This window comes from Barbus barbus (assembly GCF_936440315.1).
Source record: "Barbus barbus genome assembly, chromosome: 29".
NCBI classification, from domain to species: Eukaryota; Metazoa; Chordata; class Actinopteri; order Cypriniformes; family Cyprinidae; genus Barbus; species Barbus barbus.
Window position 1 is genome coordinate 15,454,222 of NC_136757.1, and position 15,519 is coordinate 15,469,740.

The window sequence follows — 15,519 nt, forward strand, 5'->3', positions numbered from 1 at the left end:
CATGTTTACGTTTATATGCACTTGGCAGAAAGCAGTGCATTTGTGTTTTCTGGGTTTCGAACCCATGACCTTTACAAATACAGTTATCATATATTTAACTCAATGCTAGCTTTTATTTTTAGTTTTTATTTAAATTTTTGTTTGTTTTAGCCATTTTGTTATGTGCTTTTGTCATATTTACCAGTTTTTTTATTTCAATTTTAGTTTGAATAATTTTTAAGTTTACAGTACTTCAGCATTTCAGTTATTTTAAGGTTTCTAAGTTGTTTCACTTGTGTTATTTTATTTAAGCTTTCCGTTACTCAGAACATTTTTTAAAGTTTTAGTTAATAATAACAACAACAACAACACTGTTTTAACTTTGTGCAGATTCTTGGACAGTAGTAAATGATGATAACTGTTATGTGGAGAAATGTTAGACTTTATGAATCAATGCAATTTTGATGCAAATCTCCAGTACAGTAGTCAAGTCACTATTATTTGGATAGCGCTTTTAACAATGCAAATTGTGTCAAAGCAGCTTTACATCGGCTTGATATAAAGCTGGGTGGCTTTATATCACCTTTACAGTATTTAGACGGGGAAATAGATTGTTCCAGAGTTTGGGCGCTAAATAGGAAAACGATCTCCTGCCCTCAGTTGATTTTGATATTCTTGGTATTATCAAATGGCCAGAGTTTTGAGATCGCAGTGGACGTGAAGGACTATAGTGTGATAAGAGGTCACTCAAATACTTAGGTGCCAAACCATTCAGGGTTTTATAGGTAATTAGCAAGATCTTAAAATGTATACAATGTTTAATAGGGAGCCAGTGCAGTGTTGACAGAACCGGGCTAATAGGTCATACTTCCTGGTTCTAGTAAGAACTCTAGCTGCTGCATTTTGAACCAGCTGGAGTTTGTTTATTAAATGTGCAGAGCAACCACCCAATAAAGCATTACAGTAATCTAACCTCGAGGTCATGAATGCATGAATTAATGTCTCTGCATTTGACATTGACATAGGTCATAATTTAGATGTATTTTTAAGATGGAAAAATGCAGTTTTACAAATGCTAGAAACATGTTTTTTCGAAGGAAAGATTGCTATCAAAAAGTACGCCTAGGTTCCTAACTGATGACGAAGAATTTACAGAGCAGCCATCAAGTATTAGACAGCGATCTAGGTTATTACATCCAGTTTGGCACACACACGTACATTCTCAGTGTGCACAATGATAAGTGCAGATCACAGTTACTATGAATGGAGCTTCATAGGACAGGATGATGTCGGCATCTGCCTGCATGCTGCACCCTTAATGTTCTTTATATCTTTGTGCTCACATGTAAAGCAAGTCTCTCAAGCCGGCCCCCCATTCACTTAATGAAGTGTCTGAATGCACCACACGCCACTCTCGCTCTCCCGTTCTCTCCCTCTGACCAGTTGTCTATAATAATTTTCATACACACATATTCAATATATTTATATTATATTATTTCAGATTGTCATAATATTATTTTATAATATTTATTTCTAATATTTTGTATTTACACATGCACTGAAATATAAATATGAAATAAAATAAGATAAAAAATAATTGTAACTATTTTATAATAAAAACAGGTTATTTTATGTTTATAAGTATTATATTATTATAAAAATCTGCCTCATAATTATATTTATAAAATGTTACATTATATTCATATTATTATATCACATTTATAATAATGTTTCATATATATATATATATATATATATATATATATATATATATATATATATATATATATATATTTGCGGCTTGTTTATATATATTTAAGTAGATCTGCATACTTTATATATTTAAATTTATAGCAGCTTTTCATTACTTTATATATTACAAATAATAAATAATATAAAAATAAAGAACAGTATATTGATTTTTTTTCTTTATGTGCATAATTCAAATTCTATATAATATTATGAATATTTATGTAATATTATTGTCTAATATAAATATTATTAATGATTTGCATATATAGAATGTTTATATGTAATTGTTAATTTATGTATACATATTTACATATATGTGATATTATTAATCTTACTTATTAAATTATTTATTTACATTTATCTGTGTATTAGATATATTTCCATTTTTATAATCATCCATTTGTTGCAATAATTTTAATAATCTGTCAAAATCGCTGAAATTATCAACAAGTGAAATGTTACAGGTTGTGTGTGTGACCCCCCAACCTTGTTCACACAAAGAGAAAAAATCCCAATCTTTCATTTGAGCATCTGGTCAATGCCCCAGGACAGGCGGTTCCCTCCACACCCCCACCCCAGCGCCTGCGGGCCAGAGGGCCAGATCAGGTCTGCCTGCTGCGTGCTATGAAAGGCTTTGGGTTTCATCCAGTGATTATTGTTTGGGAGGATTTACTCAGTATCTCCATCTATCTCATCCTCAGATGAGGCTACTTTTTCCTCTCTCTCTCTCTCTCTCTCTCTCTCTCTCTCTCTCTCAATCACTCTATCCCTGTTTCTTCCTCCATCACTCTTTCTGGAATGCTTCCTGTTTCTCTGATCGCAGGTGTCTGATTCTCTTTGCCTCCGTTGTGGTTTCATTTATCCGGAAGGTTCTTCTTGCCCTGCTCAAAGGAGAAACACAAAACCCACGGTGGGAGATGCTCTCCTCCTCTTTCCTCCGCCTCATTACCGTCTCTCTCCCTCTCATATTCATTCTTCGTATCCTGCATTCTCTCATTGTTTTGTGACTTTGTAATTCATAAAACAGCATGGTTCCTTTAAATGTTTCTCAGTGATAAACTGGATTAGGTTTTTTAGATTTTTTTTCTGCTCATAATTACATTTTTCCCTGTTGAGCAGTAAAAGATCAGGACTTTTTGAAAGCTCTTTCTTTGGTCTTTCATCATCTTGAGCATAAAAAGTAAAGTGCAGGCTATGTTGACCCAAAACTGCCTCTGTTTTTGCTTCTGCTTTCTCTGCTTCTTCACCATGATCCAAATTATAACATTTCACTGCTTAGCATCTCATTATTGACCAAATAGAGACTTGTTACTTAATCAGGTTAGCAATCATATTTAATTTGACATGAATGAAAATGAATATATTCTGAAATACAGAATGCAAAAGTGTTGGAGGAGTGTGAATTATTCTAATTGAATGGGATGACAGAAATAATTTATCTTTGTGTGAAGGAGAGGTCACTGGTGAAGAAGAATTGACACCTGTGGAAGGGCTTTACCTCTAATCACATCACTTCCTCCTCTGTGTTTCACTCAGTCGTGGTGGATAGTAGAGCCTCCCTGGGGCTGAGAGATACAAGCACAAGGGTTTAAAGATAAAGAGAAAGTATAGAAGTCCAGGATATTAGAGAAAGAAAGCGTCCCTCAATCCCTCAGTCTCTAAAACAGGCTCCAGAGATGCCATTTTGGGCCAGATGACAAATGGCTCCTGTCTGCATCGCTGAGGGAGAGAAGCATGCTGGGAGACTGCTCATTTCCACATAATTACCCGCCTTCTTTCTCTCTCAAGATTCAAGTTCCCTCTTTCTACCTCTGTTGCTCTTTTTTTTCTCTACGTTGTCCTCCATCTCTCCTTCTATATTCTCTGTCAGTACTAACAGGGTTTCTGCTCTTAGGCTGCATCTGGTCAACAAAAACGTGTAATATTGATTTTCATTTTTCTTGTTTGTAGAGCACTTCGAGTTCTTTGACAGCATCATGTCCATCATCTAATTGGTCGAAACTGACAAACTCTTGAATTTCAGTGCAAAGCAACAGGTTTTGGTGGAATTCAAATAATTCTGATTTATACTTTCTTTACACCTCTTTCTGTCATTTTTAAAGGTTTTTGGTCATTATTCAGATGCTTTAGTATATATATATTATTGGTTGGAATTGCACTGAAATAGAAATCATTTTTAGTTTAGACTTTTTTTAAATGGTGTAGGGACATTTTTAAGATAATCTTGTCAAAAGCATTTCAAAATAAATGAAAAACAATTGTCACAATAATATTCAAAGGCAAATTGAGGACTTAACTCAATTTAAATAACTGAATAAAAATGATATTCCCTGCATTGCAAGAGCCAAGTATGTAGGGTTTTTTTCTTGTAGCTTGTAAACTGTATAATTATGTACTATACTAATTTAAAATGAAGGAATAACAGCTTGCAAATTATTAGCTATTATTTCTTTATTTCTAACATCAGTGAATTTTATAATGGATATAAATGTAAGCTAACAGCTACCGTTCAAATTTCCCAATATCTTGATAAACAACAAAAATGCAGCTGATTCGGCTCTTTTTTGTGTTGGGTCTGAGATGTTACATACATAATTGATGCCGTTAGTTCCTTCTCAAAACGTCTTCAGAGAATGAAGGACCCTTCAGCGATGCCTGCACTCAGCCAAATTACACTTACTGCTCAATATTTTAACAGGACTCTGGAGTCGGGTGGGAGGGAGTTAAATGATGGGGTGTTGGATTCAGGTGCCTTTATGCATCACAGAAGCACCAGGCTGAACCTCTTGATGGCACGTCTAATGGGCCTCTTAGTTAAATACGATCTATTAAAATCCTAAACCGTGAATAACCCGTTTAAACGACACTCTAACTCTTCCCACACACTAGACACTCCATTTCATCACATTTCCTTCCGCTTTCATAGCTGTACATTTACACAATATTTCATTTTTTGGTGTTACCCATCGTGTCAGCTTTAGCACCTAAAGGATCTCATTTTTAAAAAAGTAGTGCAGATTTTTGTTAACAAACTTCTTTCATGCAACTTTGAACAGTCAAAAGCACTAGATTAAGTGTCTGAGTCTGGAGATTCTTCTCATCTCAGCCAGCCCTTAAAGAGAGCATCATGATTGCAGACCCACAAAGCGGTCCAGAACAAACTCTCCAATTCTAGAACTCCCTCAGGGTCTGGAAGGTTATTTAATTTTTTGTTTAAAAAAAATTTTTTTTAACTTTCTAATTAAAAAAAATGTCAATCCACCTCAGCTCATAAAAGCCAAATAAACTTGAACACACATGATCTGTTCAGATTGATTATTTTTGTGTTTGGGTTCACCAATTTTGACAATTTAGTGTATATGAATTTGTAAAATTCATATACACTATCATTTAAAAGTTAGGGGCCAGTAAGATTTTCTAAATAAATTAATACTTTTATTCAGGATTAAATTGATCAAAAGTGACAATTTAAATTCATTTTATTTATTGCATTTAATATGCATGTTTTATATCATTGTTTGAGACTGTACAGTGTCAACTAATAATTACTCATATAAATACACAAGTAGGGAAATGTGGAATATTAATCTGTGCCAAAAATAACACTGAGATCAGACTAGAGACCTGGTGGGCTGGTTCTGATCTTCTCGGTTTTGTTCTGGTGTTGATTTGCAGCTTGTCAATGAGCAAACTGACTTCAATCTTCTTGATTTTATTGGAGACTGACCCATTGAACCTAGAGATCTATACACCTGCTACCCAAAACACACACACACACACACTTAAAGATCTCAATAGAGGGAAGAGAGAGTGAAAGATAGTGTGAGAGTGCAGAAAAGAGTGGTGCTGTTATCTAGCAAATCGGTCTGAATTGAAGCATCCTGCAGAATATGTGATGAGTGTGTGTTGTGTTTGAGTGTGTGATGGGGGTAGGGTTGCAAAGGAGGGGGACTCTTTGTTCCCAAATCCATCTGCTGGAACCTAACAAAGGGTAGTAAGGGAGGAGGAAAGAGTGGGAAACAGGGGGTTTAGGGGATGAGAAACACCACATAGATTGCCTGATGTTGAACGCTTGGTGTGTTTGTGCGTGTGTGTGTGTGTGTGTGTGTGTGTGCGTGTGTGTAAATTAAAACAATTTAATCCAGTGCTAAAGGGATGGCAATGTAAAAGATCTCAGCTGTCTGCTATATTGTTGTTGTGGCTGTAAATAATCTTGAGCATTAATTAACACTTGTAAAAAAAGAGAGACATATATTGTCTTTGAAGGACACCTACTATTGGACCTGAAGCTCTGTGTCCCTCACTGCAGTAAATATAAACGTGTCCATTAGTAGTGCAGTGGGGAATTTTATTAATGTTCCTGTAGTCATTTTATGGGTTATAACAGGTGCTTTTATGCTTTTTTTCATCAGCATTCTCACCAAATTCTGACATGTGTGACTGAGGGACTGGAACATGTGTGGAGGCTTAAATGAACCCGAATATGACCCTGGAAACATTACTGAATTGGCCAGGCATAGGATTAATTACCGCACCACCAAGGAGCACATTAGAGCACTTTATTATTCATATTTCCATGTTCCATGTGAAGTCATTGACAGAGGAGGAATAACATCCTGTATTGAGCTGTTATTTCAGATTTGTCAAAAAAGTATTCAAACGCTTTCCAGAGTGCATGGAGAAAGAAAGGTCAGTGCCTCGTTTCTGATCCGTACAGTTTCAAAACCTCTCGTTTCAATCCCTCGGCCACTTTTTTTCTCTCCCTGCCTCTGAAACATTGAGGTCAACCTTTGTAAATGTTTTCATATGTGTGATTTCTTTGTATAAGGAGGTATTTTAGGCCTTAGGCAGTTACATTAAAGCTGCAGTATGTGACTGCGAAAAGTAGACCAGTCGCTTAAAACCAGCTGACTCGTAACCTTAATCCAGAATGAATAGCCTTGTCCAGGTTTGTGTGTGGGTGCGTATATATATATATATATATATAAATGAAAATATCAGCAAAATTAAATTTGAATGACATTTATGTTTTGCTATTTTGACCTTGGAAGCACTATAAATATCACATGGCACAATGACATCATTACTACATCTTTCTCTGTCTTTCTCGCTCTCACACACACACACACACATATTCTCAGTACAAGCTTAGAGTATTCTGCTCAGTTTTCCTCCTTATCTAGTTAAGGTCACTCTGATTCTTTCTCTGAAATGAAAATGGAAATGTAGCTTTATAAATATGTATGAGCATGATTGCCTTCCAGCACTCAGAGTAAAAATATTTAGCATTTTTAATCATGTTTATTCAAAGGTTCATCATTCTGCACAACTTGGATTGTTTTTCAGCACATAAGCTGAAATATGGGCTGTTTGGGCTCAGGGTGACCTTGCGGAGTACGACAGCTGTTGTCAGATCTGACTGTGTTGCACAACACTGCTGGACTTGTGCAACATGTGAAAGCTGCAGCCAGCGCAGCAGAAACATGACCGATGCAAAGTTTAGACTCACGGTGAGCACAAGCCCGTGGGGGAGCGTGATGTGCTGTCAGCCTTCAGCTTCAGGTGAGGAGTTTGGGTGTTATGGCATGACAAAAGAGCAGTGAGGTAGAATAAACAGCAGTGGATCAGTGAGATCGAGCTGGGAGGCAAATGTTGGCCTGAATGTGAAAATCTCTCTATTGTCAGTGTCCTGAAATGTATGCATTCTGTTTTTTTCCTTATTGACCTTGCGATACAAAAAAATATGATAAGGAAAGTCAGAAAGTGATAAAAGGATAGTTCTGTCATCATTTTACTCACCCTCAATTTGTTCCAAACCTAATTTCTTTCCTCTGCTGAACACAAAAGACATTTTGAAGAATATGTGTAACTAATCATAACAATACGTCTATGGATGAACTAAATGATCATAATGTTTTACATAAAGTTAAATCTCTTATTCACATATGATTGAAATTGGGTGATATTGACTCAAATTAGAAATTTGTAGATCATCATGATTCAACAGCGATAAATCAAATTCTTAATCTTCAGTTCAATACTTATTTTATTTTAATTTATTAAGAGTTCAGTTCAGATGTATCAGGATCCTTGATATGAATTTGTAATCTCTTGTGTCTTTATTTTGAGCAATATATCATTCATTCATTCATGTATGCAGTTATTTATTTATTTATTGCTTTATTGATTTGGGAGCTTGTGGTTTCTCAAGATAATTTTGTAATACTTTTTTCTTTATATTGAACAGCACATATTATTTATATTTATTTATTTATAGTTTTAATAATAATAAATGTCCTTTAGTTTAATTTTTGTTATTTAATGCAGTGGCATTAATTTATTTTTAAGTGTGGCTTGAATACAGGGAAGAAGACAGGGTGTGTTTAGGACACCTGTTTAAAATGGTCATTTTAGGGTCACAGAACTGACATCCTGAAATAAACTTTTCTATGCCAGCCTGGACTGCAGTTACTTGTTATGGTTCAGGGGTCAGGGCTTCATGGCAGCTTGTTGATTTTGTGCAAATTACCTTGTGCTGTGACAGTGCAGATTTAGAAAAGTGTGATAGAGAAAGAGAGATGAACATCATAAAACTCAATGACAGCAGAAGTGACTTGTGAAAGGTGAGGATCTCTCTGAAGGTTACCATGGTGATGAGCTCATAGTGTTCGGCTGGCTCTGGTCCAAATGGACACTCTCTCCATCCTTTCATTATGTGAAAGCTGCTAGAGTCCTTTCCAGACGTGGGTAAAAATCATAAATCAGCTGGATGAGATGGAAGGAGAAGAAAAATGGAGGAAGAGATGAAGGAATGAAAGGAAAGAGATGAAGGTTGGTAAATAAGATGGCTGAAGACAGAGACATATACAGGATTGAAAGGATAGTCGAAGACTGAGAAGTTCTAGTACTGATCCTGTGAATGCGAGAGATCTCTGGACTAGGGGATAATTGAGGGTCAATGGGCTGTAGTTGTTAAGTCTTCTCCCTTATTTGCCTTGCAAAAGTTCATTAGCTGTATTAACACAACAGTGCATACCAGTGCATAATAAAGGATTCCTTCACCGGCATAATAGAGAGATAGCAAGGTTGCAATTTGCAAAAGTATCAGTGAAAACTGTCTCTTTAGTGCAGGTGTGTGTAATGTGGTGTTGACTTCTGCTTCATTACCTGTTCAGATACACTATCATGAGCCTCATGTTTTAAAATATTAATATTTTATTTCACTGTACATTTTTATATTCCCATCATACACTACCCTGTTGATAGAAGTCTCTTATGCTGACAGAGGCAACATTTATTTGATCAAAAATATAGTAAAAACCATAATATTGTGAAATATTAGTACAATGTTGAATATAATTTCAAATATAACTAATTCCTGTAATGTTAAAGCTGAATTTTCAGCAGTCTTCAGTTTCACATGATCCTTCAGAAATCATTCTAATATGCTGATTTGCAATGTTGAAAACAGTTGTGCTACTTAATATTTTTGTGGAAATAATATAAATTATTATATTATTATTTAATAATACTTTTACCGTTTTCCAGTATACTTTAATGAACAGAAAGTTCAAAAGAACAGCATTTATTTTAAAAATAAATGTTTCATAACATTATAAATGTCTTTACTTTTGATCAATTAAATACATCTTTGGTGAATAAAATCATTCATTTTATTTATTACAAATATTACTGAAACCCAAACATTTTTGTAGGACAACAACAGTACAAACATAATCAATGGAACTGAGAAGTTCTGAAATGTTTTGTCTTATAGGTTGTTGTTTTTTTCACTTCAAAACTGCATAATTTGGTTATATTAAAATTAATTAAAAAATATGGATATAAAATTAACTTTATGTTGGCACGCTCATGTAACTTTCTAAAGCTATGTTGTTTATATTGAATGTCTGTGAATGTAAGTGAATGTCGGTACAAGCTGTTATAGAAATGCTTCCCTAAATTGAAGTCCGAGGTCCTGACTCTCTGTGGTCATTAAAAAAAATCCCATGACACTTCTCGTAAAGAGTAGGGGTGTAACCCCGGTGTCCTGGCCAAATTCCCTCTACTGGCCCTTGTCAATCATGGCCTCCTAATAATCCCCATCCACTTGACTGGCTCTATGACTCTCTCCTCTCCACCTGTAGCTGGTGTGTGGAGAGCGCACTGGCGAGTTTTGGAACTGTTTATGGACCGATGAGACAAAGATGAACCTTTATCTAAGTGATGGGAAAGGAAAAATGTATGATGACAGTAGCAGAATGAATTTGGAAGGGTACAAAACCATCTTGCCTACCAATATTCAAGAAAATGCTCCAGATTCATTGGGAAGTGCTTCATATTGCATCAGGACAATGACCCAAAACACCCTGCCAGTTCAGTCAAGGAATTTATAAAGGCAAAGAAATGGAAAGTCTTAGTTTGCCCAAGTCAATCTCCAGATTTAAATCCGATTGAACATGAATTTCACCAGCTGGAGAAGAGAGTAAAGGCAGAAACTCCCCAAAACAAGCAACAATTGGAATTGGCTGCATTAAAGGCTGGGAAAAGCATTTCAAAGGATGAGACCAAGAGTCTGGTGATGTCTACGGGTCACAGACTCACTGCTGTGATTGTGCGCAAGGGACCTGCAACTAAATAATAGCTTTTAATCTTTTATATCTGCCTTATGTTCAACTGTCCCAATACATATGCTCACATCAATGAGTGGGATGAACTCTAAAAGTGCTGTTCTTTTTATTTGGTAAAACATGTATGTGTTGAAACGGCACATTCTGAACATTCTGTAGTTTTGTCTCATATTCATCTTTTAATCATGTTAGTAAATGTTTTGACTCCACAGCCAACAGAGCAATTTTGTGTTTACTGTTCCAATACTTATGGAGGGCACTGTATATATTGAATATTGTCAAATGAGTGAGAAATTATCAAGATTTTTGTATTACCCACCTAGATATAAATTGTTGAGAAATGTTGTATTACCTCTAGAATGCCCTCATAATGTATTTCCATGAGATGATGGCTAAATGCAGCTAAAGTGACTGAAGTTCTGTTGTATTAATGTGCCACGCTCATACTAATACAGTTCACATGCTATTCTCCAGATGTGCCTGTCGTCAAGGTCATCTACAGTTTTAATTAGTATTCAGGCAGCCTGGAGGGGAATTTCTTAGTTCTAATCCTCCTTAGAGACAAAAAAAAAGCTACTGATGAAGAATATAACAGGTGAACTGACAGAACTGCATGCAGTATTTGTCTTTTCCAGCTTTTTAAATCTCCATTTTCTACAATGAATGATCTTGAAAACCCTCAGAAAAGTCTGTTGAAGGTTTCCTCAAACAATGCATGTCAAACAAAGATTTACTGACCTCAAACATTTTCTGACCGCAGCAGACCTCAGATACTTTCAACCATAAGTGAGCAATAATGAAGTCACGACAACAGACTAACAGCCTCTCAGTTCCTCACTGTGTTTCACAACCTAAACGGTCCCCATATGTCCCAACACACACCCTCAGCAACTAAAGGTTCCCAGGGGCCTTAGTTGACCCTCGCTGAACCTCTCTGGTACAATAAAGGGGAGGAAACATTTACATCTGCCAGACAGTGTGAATGACACAGAGCGCAGTTTATTAAAACGTCATCAATGTTCATGCTAGCGTGACGCTTAAACAGCTGAGCACAGAAGACCAAACAGCTGATTCGGATGCAGAGGAAGATGCAGAAGCACTAAAAAGGCATGATTCCACAATATACCAGTGTTTCATAATTATGGATTTTGTAGCACATCTTATTGGATGGCAGGGAAAGTATTGTTTTGCATCATTACAATTACTTCTCCTCTGACAGGAACAGAAAATGACACTCTAAATTAGTGTTTCTCAACTAATGGGTCACCACCCAAACATTGCAGGTCTGAAATTTTTATTAATTAATAATTATTATTATTATAATTAATCAAACTGCATTAGTTTGGTGCAAATTCATCTCTCACTTGGAATACTACAGTTTAGTTATATTAATATAGCTAATATTAGTATATAATACCATATTAAAACAGTATTTGTGTTTGTTCAATATGTTAGAATGGTAAATCACACTTCTGTTTTTTATACACTATACTGTTAAAAGGTTTGTTGTCGCTAAGAATTTTTAAAATAAATTATTTCATTTTTATTTAGCATTGATGCACTAAACTGATCCAAAGTGACAATAAAGACATTAAAGTGTTACAAAGGTTTTTTATTTCAAATAAAAATACAGTTCTTTTGAACTTTCTATTCATCAAAGAATAAAACGTCTCACTATCAATATTAAGCAACACTGTTATTGATAATAATAAGAAATGTTTCTTAAGAACCAAATCACTTTTTAGAATGATTTCTGGCTGCTGAAAATTCAGCTTTGCCATCACAGGAATAAATTACATTTTAAAACATATTAAAATATAATATTTTATCATTTGTTTTTTTAAGTATTAACACAGTATTACTGTTTTAAGTGTTTTTTATCAATAAATGCTGCCTCTGTGAAAGACATAAGAAACTTATTTCAAAACTTAAATCCTACTTTTAAACTCCCAACTTTTGTTCAGCAGTGTACATTTAAAAAAAATTTTTTTTTTTTGAACAGTACATTTTGGCACTGAGTTGGATCACCACTTGGTATGTAATGTAAAATCTAAATCCTGAAGCAAAACGTTAAACTAAATAGCAAACTACCACTATTTATTCCCACTTCACACTGAATTACTACCAATTCAACAAAACCAAAACCCATCAAGTTCAGTGTGAGCTTATGGATCTTCAAAAGAGTGGCATAGAAAGCTCTCTTATTGTCTTCCCACCTTTGCATCCCATGTTCTCTTATTCACTGAGCTGGAGAACATCAGCATGTTACTTTTCTGTTCACAGGCAGCGTGTTCAGTGAGTTGAGTTTCGGCTGATGGGCTAGGAGACTTAAGGGCATGTTGATGTTGTTGAAGTTTGGTCCAGAGCAGATGGAACTCGCAGCAGTGATTTTTAAAGAGCCCTCAACCCTCTGCAGCTCTCACGTGACCGAAAAGAAGGAAACCAGGTGGCTATGCGCTCTTGGACCAGCTGGGAGAGTGAAAGACCATCTGACACTCAGCCAGAGAATCATACACTCTCCTCAGCAAACACTTTGCATGTCAATGCCATAGCAGCACAAAGGGACAGAGAGAGAGAGACATAAAGACATAGATCCAAGAAATTGAGCTAATTATCCCGGTACTCTGCTATTTCTACCCCATTTTTCACAGCTGAACAATTGGGCCCTTAAGTGAATAAACCAGCACAGAAAGTGGTTTATAAGCATCTTCAGCTCATAAAGTGATTCACAGTGAGTGTTTGAACAGTGGTTTTCCTTTATATGCACAGATCCTTGATGAAAAACAATCCCGATTTTTTTGAAAAATTAGAAATTCAAAGATTCTCTGATTTTATACTCTCTCTTTCTCTCTCTCTATATATTATTATACTGTGTAAAGTCAATATTTGAACTGTCTCACAGACAGAACCATATGATCCTCAGATGTTTCTTTGTGGAAATCAGGATGCTGATTACAGTGAGAAGGAGGCATCTGCATGATCTCCTGACCTCTGACCCTTTTTTTTTTGCTTAGAGGGTAATTTAGGCTTTTTACGCCCCGTTAGGATCAGTCAAGCATTCCTGAGTGCCCAAGAATAAGGGTCAGCAGCTGACACCACTCTCTCCTTTACTCTCCACGTCTCTCTCTTTGTCTGTCTATTGAATCCCGCTGGACAAGTGTTGTAATACTGCTCATTTTTTGTTTCTCTTTATTAGTTAACCATTTCTGCCAGTCTGATTTGACTGTATAACCTAACCAAAGGTCATTTTTTGGTTAATTTCTCAGGGTCCACGTGTAATTTTGGGCTGATTTGCATTGTTGGATTTTGCAGTTTGTCTCTGTGAGGATGTTGAATCAAAAGTTGTCACTGGCAAAAGTGGTTTTAGGTTGGCACAAATGGTACCGAACCCATTTTGGCATTTGAAAGCTCAACTCAAAAAAATATTTTCCTACTCAATATTGTCTTGTTTTGTAATAAAAATGAACATTTATATATAAAAAAATGTGCATTTACTTGAGAAGTAAAATGACACAAGATAAAATCTTTTTTTCTGAAAAAGGAATGAAAATTAAGTAGAAATTAAGAAGAAATATCTGCCAAATGTAAGAAAAATAATGTTTTTTCCCTTTGATTTGTCTTTACCCCATTGGCAGATATTTTTCTTGTTTTAAATAAACTCACTTAATTTTGATATATTAATATTAATATCTTAAGTCATTTTGCTTGTAATTTTGTAAATGAATCTTGATTTAAGAATGTTTAGATATTTGCTAAACATGAAATAGCATCTACCAAACGGATGTGTGCCATTACATCTGCTCAGGCCCGGCGCCTTAGGGCCCCACGGACATCCCTGCCCCCCACTCCCCCTCCCCCTCCCCCTCCGGACCGAGGGGAACGACCAGTCTAACTCATATTGTAATATAGTCTAACTGATTGCTTTTAGATGGAAAAGCTACCCATAACACCTGGTCTAGGATCTGTTTTCTTTGTAATAATAGCATAACGACATAGATTTGGCAAAGAATCCAGTGTTTCTACCCTTCTGCTTTGGAAAGCGTCAAATGATTTTACAATGCATTTTCGCAGAGGGGAGCAAAGTAGCCAATCACAGGTATGTATGTTGATTTCTACAACGCAATGGCCAATCAGAGGTGTTTAGGGTGGAATCCACGCACTCACCGCTTTTTTCCAGCGCTGAGTTCTATCATGCTCTTCACTTCTTCACAATGAAACTCTTCACAGTTTCATTGTGTTGTCACATTCATTGGTTAAAATGAAACTTCGTAAGATCGTGATGAATGAGTGACAGTTTTAATAAATTTAAAGGGAGCCCTTTTTGCATGCTGTATACGCTATATTCAGAATATCCCCCCCAAGAACTATAAAAGCCCCCCCCAATTCGTGCATCCTGGCCTGCATCTGCTTCACATTACTTCTGCAACTGATTCTATATTTCAGTTTTTTTATGTAGAAGTAAACTTATGGCATTATCTTAGAAATAAAAGTCACCATCAAAGTGATTAATTTGTTTTCTGTGTATTGGCACTTAAATAATTCAAGTGATTAAAAACAATCATAAATATAATCTGCAGTCTGTCTATTTTAACCATGCCCCAGTCTTGCGGCTTCAATTGTTATTTCATAGTCAGATGAACATTGTGCTTCATAAATAAGTGAATAAATAAATAAAGCTAAACTGCACTGGGGTTTGCTCCTTTTGAACAAGATACTAATGCAGTCATGTGGTTCTCAGATGAATGATGCTTCGGATATCATAGATCACATGATTTTTACAAAAGTACATGAAGCTCAGAAACAATGTTTTACTTTGAAATGTGTTCTTCAGAGCTTTGGTGTCAAATGTAACATCACTAGTGTTTGGCTTTTATTTATATATTTATTTTTGGAGCTGCTGTCAGTAACACCCTTCTGCAGTAAACCATAGGCTGTCTGCAAAAAGAGCAGTACCATCATAAAAATATACAGCCAATGAGCGCCATCTAGTGATGACAAAGGTGTGTTGACTATCACAAAAAATTACTGTCTCTCACTTTATAAAAACAAACAAATATCACGTGTACAGCAGTGCACTTACAGTAGAAGTCTATAAGGAAGAGACTGCATTATAATAAATGTAAAAAAAAAAGTATAGCAGCAAGACTTAAATGAGATA